The 18,632-nt window shown below is 40.3% G+C and overlaps 1 long non-coding RNA gene across 1 annotated transcript in view; it reads right to left on the bottom strand.

Moving 5' to 3' along the window:
* Nucleotides 1–699: 699 nt before the first annotated feature.
* The window catches only part of LOC138986235 (uncharacterized), a 30,373-nt gene continuing 12,440 nt past the window's right edge, over nt 700–18,632 (bottom strand). The window contains exons 2-4 of the long non-coding RNA XR_011463096.1: nt 6,666–6,762; nt 5,007–6,100; nt 700–835 (exon numbers count right to left, since the gene is read on the bottom strand). This is a non-coding gene — a long non-coding RNA (uncharacterized lncRNA). The remainder of the gene's footprint in view (nt 836–5,006; nt 6,101–6,665; nt 6,763–18,632) is intronic.

Below are 18,632 nucleotides of genomic sequence, written 5' to 3'. Positions count from 1 at the left end.
TTTAAGATATCTGCTTTAGAGAGTTGGCTATAATTCAGGGTAGTCTTTATACATAAGTAAGACACTTCAGAGAGAGACACATTGTCCATAGAGCAAACAGGATTTCTATCCTATAATTAGTCCATGAAGCTGCAAGGGATGTGTGTGTGTTAGTCACTCAGTCATGTCCAACTGTTGCGACCTCATGGACTATAGCCTGCCAGGTTCCTCTGTCTATGGGATTTCCCAGGCAAGAATACTGGAGTGGGTTGTTATTCCCTTCTCCCAAGGATCTTCCCGAACCAGGGATGGAACCCAGGTCTCCTGCATTCCAAGCAGTCTCCTGTGTTGCAGGCATATTCTTTACCAACTGAGCCACCAAGGAAGACCCCCACACTGGGAGCAATGTTATGTTTTTTCGGCTGTGTGGGTTCTCTGATGTACTGCAATTTAGGAGCTATGACTAAACCTCTGACCACACTCTGGGCACTCATGGGCACTTATGGGGCCTCACTCATGACACACTAGTGTGCGTCAGCTGATGCCAGAGGAAGCTGGAACTGTAGCGCCAGTGATTCCGTTGGTGTCTAATAAAATTTGAACTGTTACTGAAATATTTCCCACAGTCTGGGCAATAATATTTCTCTACTGGGTGGATCAACTGATGCTTCATAAGGTGTAAGCCCTGAGTAAAATTCCTTCCACACTTAAAAATACATACACAGCTCCACACAGGACCATTCATGACTTGCAAATGGCCTTATGTTGTCCTCTTCAGGGGTAGTTATTCTCTGTTGATGTTCCAGAGATAATATTTCATATTCAGTTTAGAAGTCTTCTCTCTGATAATCCTACGCTGAAGGCAAGAATGCACCATCAATCAACTCTTTTTTCAAAAACATAGTGGAATTTTTTCTGATGATAAAAATAACATATAACAGACCCCATGGATTGTATAGTCCATGAATTCTCCAGGCCAGAATGAATTCTCCAGGCCAGAATACTAGAATGGGTAGCCTTTCCCTTCTCCAAGGGATCCTCCCAATCCAGGGATCAAACTCAAGTCTCCTGCATTGCAGACAGATTCTTTACTGGCTGATCCACAAGGGAAGCCCAAAAATAATATTTGCTTATTATTGAAAAAATGCAGACAGTACCAATATAGATTCCTTCTATATACACTATTTGATAATCTACTTTCCCCCCCAATGTATAGTGGGCATCTTTCCATGCCTAAAATGTAGGTTTACATCATTTTTCACTTGTATACTGGTATTCTATTATACAGATTAAAATGAAGTGGTTATGAGCATCTCCTTTGGAATCAGATTGTCAAGAATTCAAATCCCAACTTTACCATCCATTGGCAGTAGGACCTTGGACAAATTATTGAATATCTCTCAGTCTTATTTCCTTTACGTGTGAAAGGGACATTATAACATCCAACACAAATGTGAAAATTAAATGAAATAATGCCCAAAAAGAAATTTCAGAATACCTAATACATAATAATGGGTCTTCCTGTTGGCTCAGATGGTAAAGAATATGGCTGCAATGTGGGAGATCCGGGTTTGATCCCTGGGTGGAGAAAATCCCTTGGAGAAGGGAATGGCTACTCACTCCAATACTATTTCCTGGAGAATTCCATGGACAGAGGAACCTGGTGAACTACAGTCCATGGAGTTGCAAAGAGTTGGACATGATTGAGTGACTAACACACACAACACAATGCCTAAAAAGAAATTTCAGAATATGTAATACATAATAATAGCTTAATAGATTATAGGAACTATCTTTGGAAGGATTATATTTTATTTTAAATAATGGCCTATCAATGGACACATAGATTATTTCTAATTTTTCTTTAAGAAACAATGACACAGTACATTCCTCTTCATATAGAAATTTTTTCCCATTTGTGTAATTTGGTTTTTAAAGTTTAATCTATGAAATGAAACTCCTGAGTCAAAAAATATCAACAACATAATGTTTCTAACCTCTAACCTCTACCAAAGGTTTCACAGCATTAAAACTGAGAGAACTATAACACATAGATAGTGCACAGACAAGGCTGAAGCATAGGAGCCATGCAATGGAGAAATCAGGAAAAGAGGTAGTCTGTCTTGTAGAAATGGTTGAATAGCATCATTGACTCAGTGGACATGAACCTGGGCAAACTCCAGGAGATAGTGAGGGACAGCGGGGCCTGGCATGCTGCAGTCCATGGGGTTGGAAAGAGTCAGACACGACTTAGCAACTGAACAACAACATCTTGAAGAAAGTTTATTGTACAGGAGAGACGGAGCGAAGAAAGTATAGTAGAACAAGCTCAGAAGTCAGACAGTCTAGATTCAAACCCTTATCTGTCTATATCAGCTGTGTAATCTTGGACAAATAAGATTTTCCAAATCTAAAATATTTTAAGATGATAATAATATAAATTTGTTAACTGAGGAATCAACTAGTATATCTGAAGGGTTTTTAAAATTTTTTTAATCTATTTATTTTTGGCTGTGTTGGGTCTTCATTGCTGTACACGGACCTTCGTTTTGGTGAGCGAATAGGTATACTCTCCATTGTGGCACGTGGATGATAGCATGCAAAAACAGAGAGCTGTAGACCAATTTCGTTTATGAATATAGAGAAGAAATTCCTAAACAAAGTACGAGCAAAAATTGAAAGCCAGTAGAGTTCTGAAAGAATAATGTCATACCCAAGAAGTAGTTGAGTAATGTGGCAAATTTGAAAACTTTCACTGTCTCATTTTCCTTTTCTGTAAAACAAGATGGTAATAATACAGTAGGAGATAACTCATAGGGATGCAGTATTGGGTTGAACATAAAGAACTAAGAACACTGCTGCTATATACCAAATGCATAATAAATGCTAATTATTAATATTATCATCATCATCACTTACCACCACTGGAACACAAGGATGGTCTGAATTCAGGTAAAGGGAAAAACCCTAACCTTAATCTCTCTCAAAAGTCCTTTCACAAAACTCAACTTTCGTTTCTTTTACAAATACTAAACCACATTGGGAATTTCCTGGAGGTTCAGTGGTTAAGACTCTGTGCTTCCACCACAGGGGGCGCAGGTTTGATCCTTGGCTGGGGAACTAAGATCCTGCAAGCCATGTGGCCAAAAAACTAAAACTAAACATAAAAATACTAAGCAGTCTAGAAATGTAAGTAAGCCCAATACATACCCCTAAAACTACAGAAAAATATCATTCTTGAAGATATAGGAATACTTCAGAGACATTGAAAATTTGGTTTCAGATCACAACAATAAAACAATTGTCACAGTAAAGTGATTATCACTATAAAGCAAGTCTACCTGAATTTTTTGTTTTCCTAATGCATATGAAAGCTGTTTACACTATACTGTGGCCTGTTAAGTTTGCAATGTCACATTATGTCTAAAAAAAAATTTTTTTTTTAGGTTTTTAAATTAAACCTAACTTAAAAATAATGCTATTGGGGGAATTCCCTGGTCATCCAATGGTTAGGATTCTGTGCTTTTACTGCCAAGGTTGAACTGCCAGGATTGAACTGCCAGGGTTCAATCCCAGGTGGAGAACTAATACCCCACAGGCCACACGGTACAGAGCCAAATAATTCTAGTAAATACTGTTGTGGAACTGGCATCAATAGACTTGCTCAACACAGAGTTGCCACAAACCTTCCGTCTGTAAAAAAAAAAGCAGCACCTGTGAATCAGAATCAAGCAAAGCACAATAAAACAAGGTACGCCTGTATCTACTATCACTGCTGCTGCTCTGCATTTTTCTGGATCTCTTAGCCAATGCAATAAGTCAGGAATAAGAAACAAAAGGTATAAATACTAGAAAATAAGAGGCAAAACTGGCTTTTATTTGCAGGTAACCTAAATAGTCAGAAAATCTGAGACAGGACAATGAATTGGGAAAACTATTGGAATTTTTTTCAATTTAGGACAAGCGTGGAAACTGAGTGCTTAGTGCGATGACCCACACAAAAGAAAGTCAAAGTGTTAGTCATGCCGTCATGTCCGACTCTTTGTGACCCCACAGACTGCAGTACACCAGCTTCCTCTTCCTCTACACCGGAGTGGGTAGCCACTCCCTGTTTCGGGGGATCTTCCCGACCCAGGGATCGAATCCAGGTCTCCAGCATTGCACACACTCTTTCCCCTCTGACCCACCAGGGAAGCCCAACTCAATACAAAAAAACATACAAAATCTGAGCCTCAGAACCCACACCAACAAAACAGAGATTATGATATTGAAATCATAAAATAAATGTAAATACAGTATTTAGCAAAATGCTTGCCATATGGTACGCCCTTTATAAATAAATCATTATGAGAATTCAGTCATTTGTTTGAAAGCTTGCTCTGGAAAATAACATACTTATATACCCAGTATACAATAAAGTTGTTCAGATTTGATTAACAGAGGATACTACCTTTTCATAAATTTGTTTCTTTAAATAACTGGGATATTTACAGCAATAAGCAATCCATGTTTTCCGTGGTTCAGATCCCACGCTGAAAGCATTTTGCTGCCATCTGGTGACTGTATCTTTTTAAAAGTGCAGTCAAGTTTGGAAAGCTCTTCACAATACAAACTGCAAACATAACTCTGAATTATAGTAAATCTAGTGGCACATTTTTGTCCAGAGACAAACTGACCTTACAATGTTAGGAGATTCAATTACTAATCAAAGATAGAAATTTGAGAATCAAACTTACCAAACAACTTCAGAAAATACTTAAAGGAAAGCTCAACTCTCTTTGTTACTGCTCACAGGCCACATTCTAAGGAGACATGGCTAAGAGTTCATCCAGCAAAAGACAGGATTATTCTGGGATGGAGAGGATGATGTTGAGGCATAAGGGAAGTCTGGTTGATGTGGGCTTTATGATATAAATGCAAAAAGCATGGGCTCTGGAGTTAAGACCTGGGTTTGATTTCTACCATCATCATCACTTACCAACCATGTGACCCAAAGCAAGTTTCTGATCCTCAGTTCATTTTCTTACCTGTAAAATGTGAAGAGTACCAACTTGGCAAGGTTACTAGGAAAAAACGAAAAGTTCAGTCTGTTCTGCTCCAAAAGTTGAGTCTGTTGTGCTCCAAATTAGCTCCAAAGCTAGTTTCTCAAACAAACTAGTTCTTTCGTGACTGGCTTATGGGGAAATTATGCCACTATTATTCAAAAGTTGTACTGGCTCAGACATAATTTTCCAGAACGTTAATGCTTTGCACCACCAACTAACAACATCTGAATTTAAATAAACTAACAGACTGAATGCAGCAAACTAAGGGATAAATGTGTATGACCCATCTTGCACATGATAGCTGTTTTTTCCACATTCTTCCTCTTGGCCACAGCTTTGTCATGGAAACAAATGATGTGAAGTTGTCCCAATATTTGTGTATCTTGCTCTCATCTCCATAATTCACCTACATCCCTTTTTTATATCCCATTCATCAAGTTACCTCAGCTTTGTAGGCTAAAGTCCTAAATTCGTCAAGGTATTTATTTATTCATTAGGAGTTTAGCATATCTTTTTAACAATATTAGTATATTTATTAGGATTATCTTTGCATTGCTTTTCACAATATTAATTCTTCAATCCAAGAGCATGGGATATCTTTCCATTTCTTTGCATCACCTTCAGATTTCTTCCTCAGTGTCTTATAGTTTTCTGAGTATAGGTCTTTCATCTTCTTGGTTAAGTTTAATCCTAGGTATTTTAATTCCTTTTGATGCAATTTTAAACAGGATTTTTTTTTACTTTCACTTTTTAATATTTATTATTAGCATCTGGAAAGGCAACGATTTCTGTACATTAACCTGTATCCTGCAACTCCACTGAATTCATCAGTTCTAATAGTTTTTGAGTGGAGGCTTTAAGGTTTTCTATACAAGTATCATGTCATCTGCAAATAGTGAGTGATAGTTTTACTTTTTCCCTTCCAAACTGGATCCTTTTTATTTCTTTTTCTTGTCCATTTGTTAAGGTTTTGATATTTGCAAATGCACACACAGTGACTTTACCACACTGCCACTGGGCCAACACAGATGGTAAGCTTTCATCAACTTCAAGGAACACTCCACTTGCAAAGGAATCTAAAACATGAAAAAATGTGCATGAAAAAAATCAATTAGAAAATCAACACAATAACATTTTTAACCCTTATAACAACCCTATGACAGAGGTACCACTATTATCTTACTTTTGTAAGTGAACTAAAGCACAGAGAGGTTAAGTAATTGGCCCACGATCACAGAGTTAATCAGGGTTAGAGCTGATTAACAGAGTTTAAAGCCAGGAGTCTGGTTCCAGACCCTTTTAAGTGGCCCTTGACTTCAGGGCTCTATACCCAAAACCAATACAATATTGTAAAGTAATTAGCCTCCAATTAAAATAAATTGGAGGCTAATTAAAAAAAAAACAAAAACTGAAGACTGTTTAAAAAAATACAAATAAATAAATAAAATACCCAAGCCACACACATTTATACTATTCACCCAAGGCAAACTACATAATGCAGGTCATCATCAGAAAACCTCAAGGCCTCCAGCTAGGTTTTAAGGAATTTGAATACCTGTATAAAAGGCCACTAATTTACCATATCTTAAAAATCAGAAATGTTAGTTCATTCTTCTGGCTGTTTGTTCTTTAAACCCTCACCTGGGTACATTTTCCTTCGGAGCATCAACTCTCTTGAGACCCAGTGCTCTCCACTGTTCCAGCCTGGAGAGAAGTGCGCCTTTAGAAAACAGGATACCTGCATACGGGGAAAGACAAAGGATATAGCTTTCCCAGTGCGCTGTTTCTAGACCCAGGGGTCAGGGACAAGCTGAGATAACTGATCATGCCAAGCAATTTAAATCACCACTAATTAGTCTTAAATGAAATACTCCACCTTAGACAATTTGGACTTTTTTTCCTTTGAAAACCTTCAGTTAATATCTATCTTCCCCTATAAAACTATAAGCTCCTGAGAGCAAGAGCCAGGTTGCTTTTCTCACCGTTAACATCCCCAGCACTTGGAATGGTGGATGGCGCAAAGCTTTAAAACTAAATAAAAACTGAAATAATCTTTAAAGACACTTACTCAGGCAAATTTACTTTGTAAATCAAGAACATAAGGAAATGGAAATTTTTATGTAAAAATTGCTAAAGGGACTTCCCTGGTGGTCTAGTGGTTAAGACTTTGTGTTAACCACTTGGGGAACTAAGATCCTGCATGTCACTCAGCATTGGGAAAAAAAACACGCTGCTAAGGTTCTGTGGAGATCCGACCAGTCCATCCTAAAGGAAATCAGTCCTGAATATTCACTGGAAGGACTGATGTTGAAGCTGAAACTCCAATGCCATCTGATGCAAAGAACCAACTCATTGGAAAAGACCCTGATGCTGGGAAAGATTGCAGGCAGGAGGAGAAGGGGACGACAGAGGATGAGATGGCTGGATGGCATCACCGATGCAATGGATATGAGTTTGAGTAAACTCCGGGAGTTGGTGATGGACAGGGAAGCCTGGCACACTGCAGTCCACGGGGTCGCAAAGAGTCGGACATGACTGAGCAACTGAAATGAACTCAAGGTTCTACGGAGTTTAAAAAAAAAGACATTCTGCAAGAGCTTAAAAAGAACAGATAGAACAACATAGATCCCTCCAAACTTGAGTCAACCAAATACACCAAAGGTTATCAGATATACCTACCCCTCATAGCAACCCCCCAAATCTTCTGACATCACACTGGTTTTTGTTGTTCAGTCGTTCAGTCATGTTCGACTCTTTGAGACCCCATAGACTGCAGCACACCAGGATTCCCTGTCCTTCACTATCTCCCGGAGTCTGCTCAAACTCATGTCCATTGAGTCGGTGATACTATCCAATCATTTCATCCTCTGTTGTCCCTTCTCACACTGTTTACATATACTTTTTATTACTGTAACAGACACATCCACTCTCCCTCAACCAAGTTCCCTGGCTGCCTATGACTGAAACTATGAAGCCAGAGGTAAACTCAACATCCAGAGCTGACCGGCACAGGGGCCAGAGTCACTCCAAAGCACAGAGCAGGTACTTGATACTGATTAATCAAGAGCCAGCCCAGGGACTCACAGATGGGGCAGGGAGCCAATCATCTTTGCCCCAGCCAAGTTTTCCTAAATACAAATGAATAAAGCTCTAGGGTAGAAAATCATTTTGTATGTCATTCAAGTAGAAACTGTTTGCCTATGGTACAAGATGAGGACAACACAGCAATCATAAGATGCACAGAACGGCTGTCTAAATTCATCACACATTTTAATCAGAGTATAATTGCTTTACAATGTCGTGTTAGTTTCTACTGTACAACAAAGTGAATCAGCTGTATGTATACATACATCCCCTCCTTCTGAGCCTCCCTCCCACCACCACCCCATCCCACCCGTCTAGGTCATCACAGAGCAACATAAGTTCATCACACTTTAACTACAGAAGTATCCTGGGATCCCCAGATCACTGAACTAGAAGTTATATAATTATTGTCAGCATTTCTATTTGAATATTTATGAATTGAGTTAGTCTCAAGGCTTCACCCCTTGACTGGAATAAACCTGGTCAACCATCACCTGTGGGTCTTGGATGGCATCTCCCTGTCATGGAAACTCTGGGACTCCCAGAGCCATGGCCCTTCCCCTCATACCTTCCCCTTGTATTAACTCTACTCTAATCCTGCTTTGGTCCCATGTTTTTATTCTCCTTTTCTGAGTTTGGAAGTCTGAGAAATTTATAATTCCTTCCAGCCCTGGATCTTGTAGTCTAGTGAATCAGGATAAGTTCTTAAAGTCCACAGAAAATTTTTACAAAAAACACATACTTCCATCAAATCAAAACCTCCAAGATGAAACTGGAAAAACTCTCCAGGTATGTGATGGAAACCTTGATTCAGAATAGTTAAAATGGTGGCTACAGATTATTAGTCTGCAGGCAAACTTTATCTGGGAAATACTAAAGGCAATTAAGGGTAAGTGGCAATGCAATGGGTGATTTCCTCAACACACACTCACCTGAAATGCTCCTCCATACCCACTGCATGTATTAAGCATTTCCTAGTGAGGATGGAACAATTGGATTTCATCTACCCCTCCAAAATCTTTATCTACTCGTTTTTCTCTTCTGCCAAATCCATCTACCAAACAAGGAAAAAAAAAAAAAAACAAATAGAACACACTAATGTTTAAACACCAAACATAAGTTGGCATAGTGTTTGGGTGTCTATAAATGCGTGTCCATGAATAGTAAAGTGTGCCATCCTCCCTTACTTCCTAGAAGACATGGGTTCAAAACGTAGTTGTTTAACTGTTAAGCATTATTGTATCATGACAGGAAGATGAAAAAATAAGACACCTACCCCTTTCCATAGCTGAAGTCCTACCTGAGCTTCCCAGGGAGGCTGTGAGATAGTTGTGAAGTAACACATAAACCCAGAGGGGTGGACCTTGAGCTCAAGTCACCTCTTGCTTTGTTTTACATCAAAATATCCACAAGGAAGACTGGAGACCATTTGTGGCCTAGGAGTTTTCACCTCAAGTTTCAGAAAATCTAACTTCAGAGCTCAAGCAAAATTTCTCCTCTGCCTGTTGTTTAAAAAGCATAGCAAGATTGTGGTACCATGGAAAAGCAGAGAATAATCCTGGTACAGGTCAAAGTCCATGAAAGGGACAGAATTACTTGTGCATCTTTGTATCCACAGAACTAAATTCAGTGACCTGACTCTTAATAAATGCTTAAAGGATGGATGGATGGGTACATGGATGGACAGATGGTTGAATACATGGCATCTGCCAGAATAAGAGATGTGTACGGAACAGAAAACTGCAGTCTCTGAAGGAATTCAAAAGCAGGTATGAAACTAACTTCTTCTTGAGGTCTCTTTGTTTCACCTGAGCACAGAATACGGTCTCCCTCTCAGCTGTGACCTACCATGATCCAAATCTGACCTTAAAAAGCAAAGGAAGACAGGAAAGGAATGGGAAGAGGGACCACAGCAAGACAAAGGTTAAGGAATCTATTTCCTGACATGCTGGTGCACAGGAATGATACATAATAAAAATCTAAGAGAATATTTTCAATACTTACTCAACAAAAATTCCATGTGATAAGCAAACTTGGTATTACAGTTTAACTGGCAGGGTGTTTTTTCTTCAATTCAGTTCAGTCGTTCAGTCATACCCGACTCTTTGCAACCTCATGAATCGCAGCATGCCAGGCCTCCCTGTCCATCATCAACTCCCGGAGTTCACTCAGACTCACGTCCATTGAGTCAGTGATGCCATCCAGCCATCTCATCCTCTGTTGTCCCCGTCTCCTCCTGCCCCCAATCCCTCCCAGCATCAGAGGCTTTTCCAGTGAATCAACTCTTCGCATGAGGTGGCCAAAGTACTGGAGTTTCAGCTTTAGCATCATTCCTTCCAAAGAACACACAGGACTGATCTCCTTTAGAATGGACTGGTTGGATCTCCTTGCAGTCCAAGGGACTCTCAAGAGTCTTCTCCAACACCACAGTTTAAAATAATGCATATGTAAACCTGACAATTTGCTGTTAGTTGCAATCCAATTTCTTTGCATACTTAGCCACTCAGTCGTATATGACAATTTGCCCATGGCCTGTAGCCCTCCAGGCTTCCCTGCTCGTGGGATTTTTCAGGCAAGAATACTGGAGTGGGTAGCCATTCCCTTCTCCAGGGGATCTTCCTGACCCAAGGATTGAGCCAGGGTCTCCTGCATTGCATGCAGATTCTTTACCATCTGAGCCACCAATTTCATTAGAAGCACCCAGAAGATCATCAGCTTTGGAGCCCATCCACACTTCCGCTTAAGCACTGCCTTCTGATGTCTGGATTAAACTGAAGCTCCAGAAGTGAGAATTCCCCCTCCTCAGGCCTTGGACATAGATGAACTCAGATAACCCAGTCACTGGCTCAGCACTAGCCAACAAAATTATTCTTCAAATAACTTGGCTCTCAAGTTATTTCACTGGTACAAGGCCTGACATAATCTGGATCACCCATTTAGAAAAACAAATTCTAGAGAAAGTGTCTGGTGACCTTAACTGAGACATTTCTGGTCAGGGTTTTAGGAGAACAGAGGAGGGCTCACCACCCATCAAGGAGAAATTAAAGACAGCAAAGATTATTGTTTGCACAATAAATAGAAAAGACATAAAAACCTTCCTTTTTAAAAACAAGCTATCTGGGGACTTCTTTTAAAAAACAGGTCCAGTAGTGAAGGCTTTGTCTTCCAATGGAGGGGGTGCAGGTTCAATCCCTGGTTGGAGAGCTAAGATTCCACGTGCCTTGCAGCCAAAACACCAAAACATGAAACAGAAGCAACAATTCCCTGATGGTACAGTAGATAAGAATCTGCCTGCCAATGCAGGAGACACGGGTTCGATCCCTGGTCCAGAAGGATCCCACATGCATTGGAGCAGCTAGGCCAGTGCACCATAGCCACTGAGCCTGCACTCTGGAGCCCAGGAGCTGTGACTACTGAACCCACGTTTCACTACATGAGAGTCACTGTGGCGAGAAGCCCCGCGCATCACTGCTGGAGAATGGCCCCCTGCTCACTCCAACCCCAGTGGAGGCTGCGCAGCAATGGAGACCCAGCACAGCCAAAAATAAAGTAAATATTTTTTAAAAATCTGCTCTACATAGAAACCATTAGAAATGGGGTCCCCCACCCCTGCCCTGCCCGCTTGCCTGGATGTCAACTTCAGTTCCTCCCTTCCCCTCAGACTATATCTCATCAATCACCAGGTCTTGCTGATGCTTCCTCCTTGGTATTTCTTACATTTAACTGCCTCTTTCTGTCCACGTTGCCCCCAGTATATTTATGTAAGTAGAGCAATAGTGTAGATTACTGGTCAAGACAATGGGTTTCAAAATTAGATACACCAGGATTAAAAAACCCAGCTTCTGAGTCATCATGTGTGTGTGACCTTGAGCAAACTGCTTACCTGGTTTACACCTCAAGTTTGCCACATATAAAACAAAGATAACAGTAATCTCATAAGCTGTTGAGAGTATTAAACAATATAACATTCATAAAGTATTTTGATAATGCTGCTGCTAAGTCATATCAGTCGTGTCCGACTCTGTGCAACCCCACAGATGGCAGCCCACCAGGCTCCTCTGTCCCTGGGATTTTCCAGGCAAGAATACTGGAGTGGGTTGCCATTTCCTTCTCCAATACATGCATGCTAAGTCGCTTCAGTCGTGTCCGACTCTGTACGACCCCATGGACAGCAGCCCACCAGGCTCCCCTGTCCACAGGATTCTCCAGGCAAGAATACTGGAGTGGGTTGCCATTTCCTTCTCCATTGTCTAAAAGGTAACCAAAGGTAATTAAACCCAGAAGCAAGCTGAGAAAAAAAGAAAAAAAAAAAAAAAACCCTAAAAAAACCCAGAACTACTTCAATTACTCCTTTTTGAGCTAGTATTCCCATGCTGGTTCCAAGGGGGGAGAATTTCCTGACAGCCAAATGTACATCTTTGTTATAGATAAAGTTAGTTTTAACTCTTGGAGACTCTCACCCCCTTTTCACTAGATGATCAAGGTCAGGAAACCTACAGCAGAGTAAATCTTTCCCTTTACTCTAGGAAAATAATTTGCACATCATGCCCAGGAAAGTCCAACGGTCTGTTTCAGACTTTTTCAACAGAATTGTCGTAAGTGAAATTCTTACCCAGCACCATCTTTTCTGGCAATATATAAGCCACGTCTGACTATTCTCTTAAGTTCCCTTTTCTTACACTTCTACTCTGTCTAGAACAAAAATATTTCAGCTCCTCCAAGTTTCTATTCCCTCTTTTCCTGAGTTTATATAGAAGGAGTGAAGAGAATCTGTGGAAAAGAAGTTTCATTTCAAAAAAAATGTGCCAAAACTTTCCCCTAGGAGAGTTTCTCTTCTTTCTCAGTCAAGTGGACTGATGGGACACTATTTCATGGAGCTTCTCCAATTAACTTAAAATATTTGGAAGTAATATGCACAATATTAATATTCTTCAGGCTCTGACGCCCATCTTATGGCTCACAATGGTAAATTATTTGCCAGGAATTAAACATAAATAAATTTAGTAGGTAAAGAGGTGAAATTTGGCCCTGTGGGGCCCTGAAATAGATATTATCAAAGATAATAATTACAAAAGCAGTAAGAAGTGCTGAAATCAATTGTGACATTTGGTCTTCTGAATATATAATTTACAAATAAGTTACGTGGGGTGCCATTGCCTTCTCCAAGTTACAAATTATATAGTGGTATTTCATATAAAATATACACATCCATTCTACTCATGTATAGTTGAACAGCAGTAAGAATAAAGAGATAGACCACGCATATGAAAATGTCCCTATTTTGTTACAAGTACTTCTAAGTAATGCAAATAAACTCTCCCAATAAGGGTAAACTGAGAGGAATTTTCTTGACAGATAGCAATGTAAATTAATTCCACTGACCACAGGGGTTTCTTTTGCGTAGCCCTAGTTTCAGCTTGATCAGCTGATTTCATGAGCAGGCGTTAACTACAAATTTATAATATTTTTTTCTACACTTATTAACCCCACATTGGCAGAGGATTTCTTTCTCAGGCATAGTCCCAGCTTCATAACCAAAATCCCATGTTAGTTCTGTTCTTGCTTTCACATACCTGTCGCTGAAGTATTTTGATAATACTTGGCCATAAAGGATATCTTCAGATCTAGAATTAATCTCTCCCCTGGACTACTGAAACAGCCTTCTAATTGGCCTCCCTGCATGCATATTTACTTGTCTACCTAACTTTCCACTTTATTACCAATGTGAGTTTTCTAGAATCTGATTGTCACTCCCTACTTAAAAATCCTTCTATGGATCCTACTGCCCTCAGGATAAAGTCCAAGCTTCCTAGTGGTATACAAGACCCCTTTATTATCTGACCGCTGCCAACCTTCTCAACTTCAGTTCCCATCATTTACTCCGGGGACCACTCTCTGCAGAGCTAGACACGAGCAGGATCAGACTGTGAAGCTATTAAGATTTTATCCTATCTGTATTGACAAAAGCCCTCCAGGAGAATATGATCATAATTGCATAAATACAACCTCAAAGCAAAACCCCTAAGTGTCAATGATCTCATCAACTAACATTGTTTTTGTTTTTTTTTTTTTTTTGGTTAGAGTTATTCCTATGCATGTTGATATTATTGTAAACAATCTCTCTTTATATAAATTTCCCAATTGGTTTGGCACAATACAAAATAAAAATCACGTCGGAAGCTGTAACATAAAATTCGACCAACTTACAAGATACACACACACATGCCCCCATGAGTAGCATTTCTCTTACTATAATATGGACAATGTGATTTCCCTCACTTTCCTATATCAAGTTTTTTCTTAATATTTATTTTTAAGTGTATAACTTTCTAAATTTTTTCAAAAGAAAAATGCTTGAAGAATTTAAAAGAATATTAAAATTTGAATCCTAATGTAATTTTAATTCTAACCCAATAGTTACAATAATAGTGTTAATAGTAGCTAATGCTTGTTTGTTGTTGTTGCTGAGAGGCTGAATTTCCAAGTCTTGATGGGGAAATAAGATATTGCTATGAATTCTGGGACACACCCATTTAAGAGCATAGGAGCTCTTTCCTATTTTCACAATGAGCTGAAAACTGCCAATGCCTGCTCTAAGCAAATCCTTCCCTGTGCTAGCTGGGGAAGTTGGGTTAAGTCTTCATTTTCCACTTTATGTGTTTGGAGATGGCCTCCTTTCTCTGATACAGTCATGTGAAGAGCGATCTTTTACATAAGGTTCTGAAAAAGTAATAGATGATACAATCATATTAAAAGCCCCTCCAGCATCTTAAGGAACAAATACAAATTCATACATCCTGATCCTAACCCAGGAAAGTTCTTTACCAATGTCATACATACCCTTTCTCTAGAGAAATATTGATTTCACCTGCATTTAGAAAAGAGTTCTCTGATTTTCTAAAGATATCATTCTCAACTGAGACTTTTCTAATGAAATGGATGTTTTCATTTTTCCAATCAACCTTTACATGAATAATTTCTGATAAAATACAGCCAATTAGTAAATAAACATATGAAAAAGCATTAACAGTGGCAACCAAGGAAAAACAAATGACAGTAACATTCACTTTTTCCTAATGAGTGACAAGCTAATTTGGAAAGCAATTTGGTACATTAAAGTAAAATGTTTAAATACTTTGACCTCTCCTAGGATTTTATCCCATAATAGTAATCCAAAATAATGGAAAAGTTATTTGCACAATGATGTTTCATGTCCATCCAGCATACAGTAAAGTTAAAAGCCACATAAATGAATAAGTATAAGGAAATATTCATTCAATGGAAGAATATTAAACAGTAACTAAAATTTTTATTAGTGGATAAGATTTTCAAATGTTGATCATCAGTGTTCTTGTAGTTGAATGACAATGATGGTTTGTTTTAAAAGACTATGCAATGACATGGGAAATGGTTATGACACATTAAATAAGAATACAAGGTTAAAAGTTATATTGAGAGAAAAAAAGTTATATTGAGCGAAAAAAAAGTTATATTGAGCTATGACTGCAATCCATTCACTTTTACAGCAAACACATTACCTAGCCATATATAACCAGTTAACTGTTGAGTTAACATTCGAAATACAGTAGCCATTTCAATGTTGCTAAAATCCATTAGTTCTTTTTTTTAAATGTTTTTTACTGTGGCAAAAGTCACACAATATAAAACATACTATTCTAACCATAGTCAACTGTACCGTTTACTGGCACTAAGTACGTTCATGTTGCTGCTCAACTCTCACCACCATCCGTCTCCCTAATGTTAAGTCCTGCCCTCAAGGCCACAGAAGCGGAACCTGGAACCAAGGTCACCTCTGAACCTGACTGAGCCCTTTGGTGCATGCGTGCTACGTCACTTCAGTCATGTCTGGCTCTTTGCGACGCTATGGTCTGTAGCACACCAACTCCTCTGTCCATAGGACAGGCAAGAATACTGGAGTAGGTTGCCATGCCCTCGTCTGCCGGGAGCCGGCATATTGCATATTGAGTGCGTATTGCATATTGAGTGCAGCACTTTCCACAGCATCATCTTTCAGGATCTGGAATAGCTCAACTGGAATTCTATCACTGCCAGGAGCCAGCGTGAGGAGCTCCACCCATGACAAAGGTCATGAGGAAGGAGGCTCTGCATATGCAAAGGCGGGATCGAGCCTCAGGAGTCCCCCTGGAAATTCTCGAGTATCTACCCCCAAAACCAGAGTCTGCCTACTTTCTGCTTTGTGCTTTCACCTACACCTCTGACTTTACGGGGGGCTGTCCCCTACTACCTCTCTCTGAAAAATGAGTTAGCTTACAGCTCCAGTTAATAATTCCTGGGTGTGACACTGTTTAACCTACAAACTCCTTTGGAAATCCTCTAGCCTGCCTGAATAGGTTTTTCCGGCCACATGTGATTGTTCAGAGCCTCCCAACTGTGAGAGGCAGGAGATGTTCTAAACTGTCTAAACACAGATTCCTTTGAGTAGTTAAAAGATTGATTAGAAATTGTATTGGTGAAGGGTTTTTCACTTATTGGGCCAATGTTTGCTGCTAAGTCTCCATACTCCTTACCTACTGTGTCCTTGGCAGTGTATTGACTGATATAATGGGTGTATAGAAATGTAAGTAGTAGCCTCAATGTTTGTAACCTTGGACCCTTGAGTTAATTCTTTTCTTGATTGAGCCCACTTCACCTTTGCCCTATAGGAATGCAGCTTTGTCCAATGCTTTTTGGAGGCTGGTGCCTGACTTTGGAATAATCACCTTTAGAGAAAGATAAGTTTCTTAAAATGTTAACAGGCCTCCTGGCCAGAAGATGATGTAAATCACCTGAACTTTTGCATATGAAGTTTGAAAGCCTGGCTTCAATTAGAACCAGGAACTGCTGTCCTTGCATGACTCCACCCCTTCCCCCATTATCCTCTATGCATAACTTAAGGTATAAAAACTACTTTGGAAAATAAAGTGCGGGCCTTGTTCACTGAAACTTGGTCTCCCCATGTCGCTCTCTCTCCCAAATTCTGGCTGAGTCTCCATCTGGAGCTCGGAACCCGCCATGCTTGCTAATTATGCCTGGGCTTCTAAGATCTGACCAGGGAGGCCTCAGTGTCTCCTCTCCTTCGGGAGAACGGAAAGACGCCTGCGGCCTACGTAAGTGGTGCAAACTCCTTGTCTTGAAGTTTTATTGGTCTCCAGCGTAAACCAAGCTATTCAGCCTCTTTTCTCCACTGAATTTTCCTACTGAGCTATCCTCATCCTATTACTCTTTATATCTTTGATAAATATTTAAATAAATAGGTCGCCTATGCCATCTCTCCTTCGAATACCCTGGATCAGCTGGGGCTGGACCCCGGCAGGCTCGTCGTGGGGATCTTCCCAACTCAGGGATCGAACATGCATCTTCTTGTGGCTCCTGCATTTCAGGCGGATTCTATACCACTGAACCACCAGGGAAGTCTGAGCCCTTTTGTGAAGGAAAAAGTGAAAGTGAAGTCGCTCAGGCGTGTCCGATTCCTTGCGGCCCCGTGGACTGTAGCCTACCAGGTTCCTCCATCCATGGGATTTTCCAGGCAAGAGGACTGGAGTGGGTTGCCATTTCCTTCTCCAGGAGATCTTCCCAACCCAGGGATTGAGCCCGGGTCTCCCTCATTGTAGGCAGACACTTTACCATCTGAGCCACTGGGTTAGTCTCATTGCCAAAAGCCCCTCTGATCACCACTAACAAGCTTCAGTTCAGTTCAGTTCAGTTCAGTCGCTCAGTCGTGTCCGACTCTTTGCTACCCCATGAATCGCAGCATGCCAGGCCTCCCTATCCATCACCAGCTCCTGGAGTTCACCCAAACTCATGTCCATCGAGTTGGTGATGCCATCCAGCCATCTCATCCTCCGCCGTCCCCTTCTCCTCCTGCCCCCAATCCCTCCCAGCATCAGGGTCTTTTCCAATGAGTCAGCTCTTCTCATCAGGTGGCCAAAGTATTGGAGTTTCAGCTTCAGCATCAGTCCGTCCAATGAACACCCAGGACTGATCTCCTTTAGGATGGGCTGGTTGCTGACTCCCAATTAGGCTAAGGTGCCCACTCCAGTAAACACTCTATTGTGCCCCAATCAATCACCTAACACCAACCTTCCAGGAGTAATTTTCTTTGTCTTGAGGTTATAAAAATTGGCTATTTACCCCCCAAAACTGTCAACTCAGGAAGTCGGCCCACTGTGCTCCCAGTGTCCACATTATCTCTGCTCTTTGTTCTGAATAAACTCACTACCTTCTGAAATGCTCTGTGTCTGGAAATTATTTTCCAATCCATGCTCGGGATGCCTCAACACCTAATTTTTTACCTTCCTAAATGGAAACTCTGTCCTCATTAAACATCAACTCCCCATTCCCCTCCCCTACCCCACTCCCACCCTCTTGTCTGGCATCTACCAGTATACTTTCTGACTCCACGAATTTGACTATTTTAGGTATCTGCTGTAAGTGGAATCAAACAGGATTAGCCTGCACCTAATGCATATTGAAAAGCATTTTTAAATTTTGTATATATATTTA

The sequence above is a fragment of the Bos mutus genome, chromosome 3 (assembly GCF_027580195.1).
Source record: "Bos mutus isolate GX-2022 chromosome 3, NWIPB_WYAK_1.1, whole genome shotgun sequence".
In the NCBI taxonomy this organism is placed as follows: Eukaryota; Metazoa; Chordata; class Mammalia; order Artiodactyla; family Bovidae; genus Bos; species Bos mutus.
This window is presented reverse-complemented; position numbering and strand designations above follow the sequence as displayed.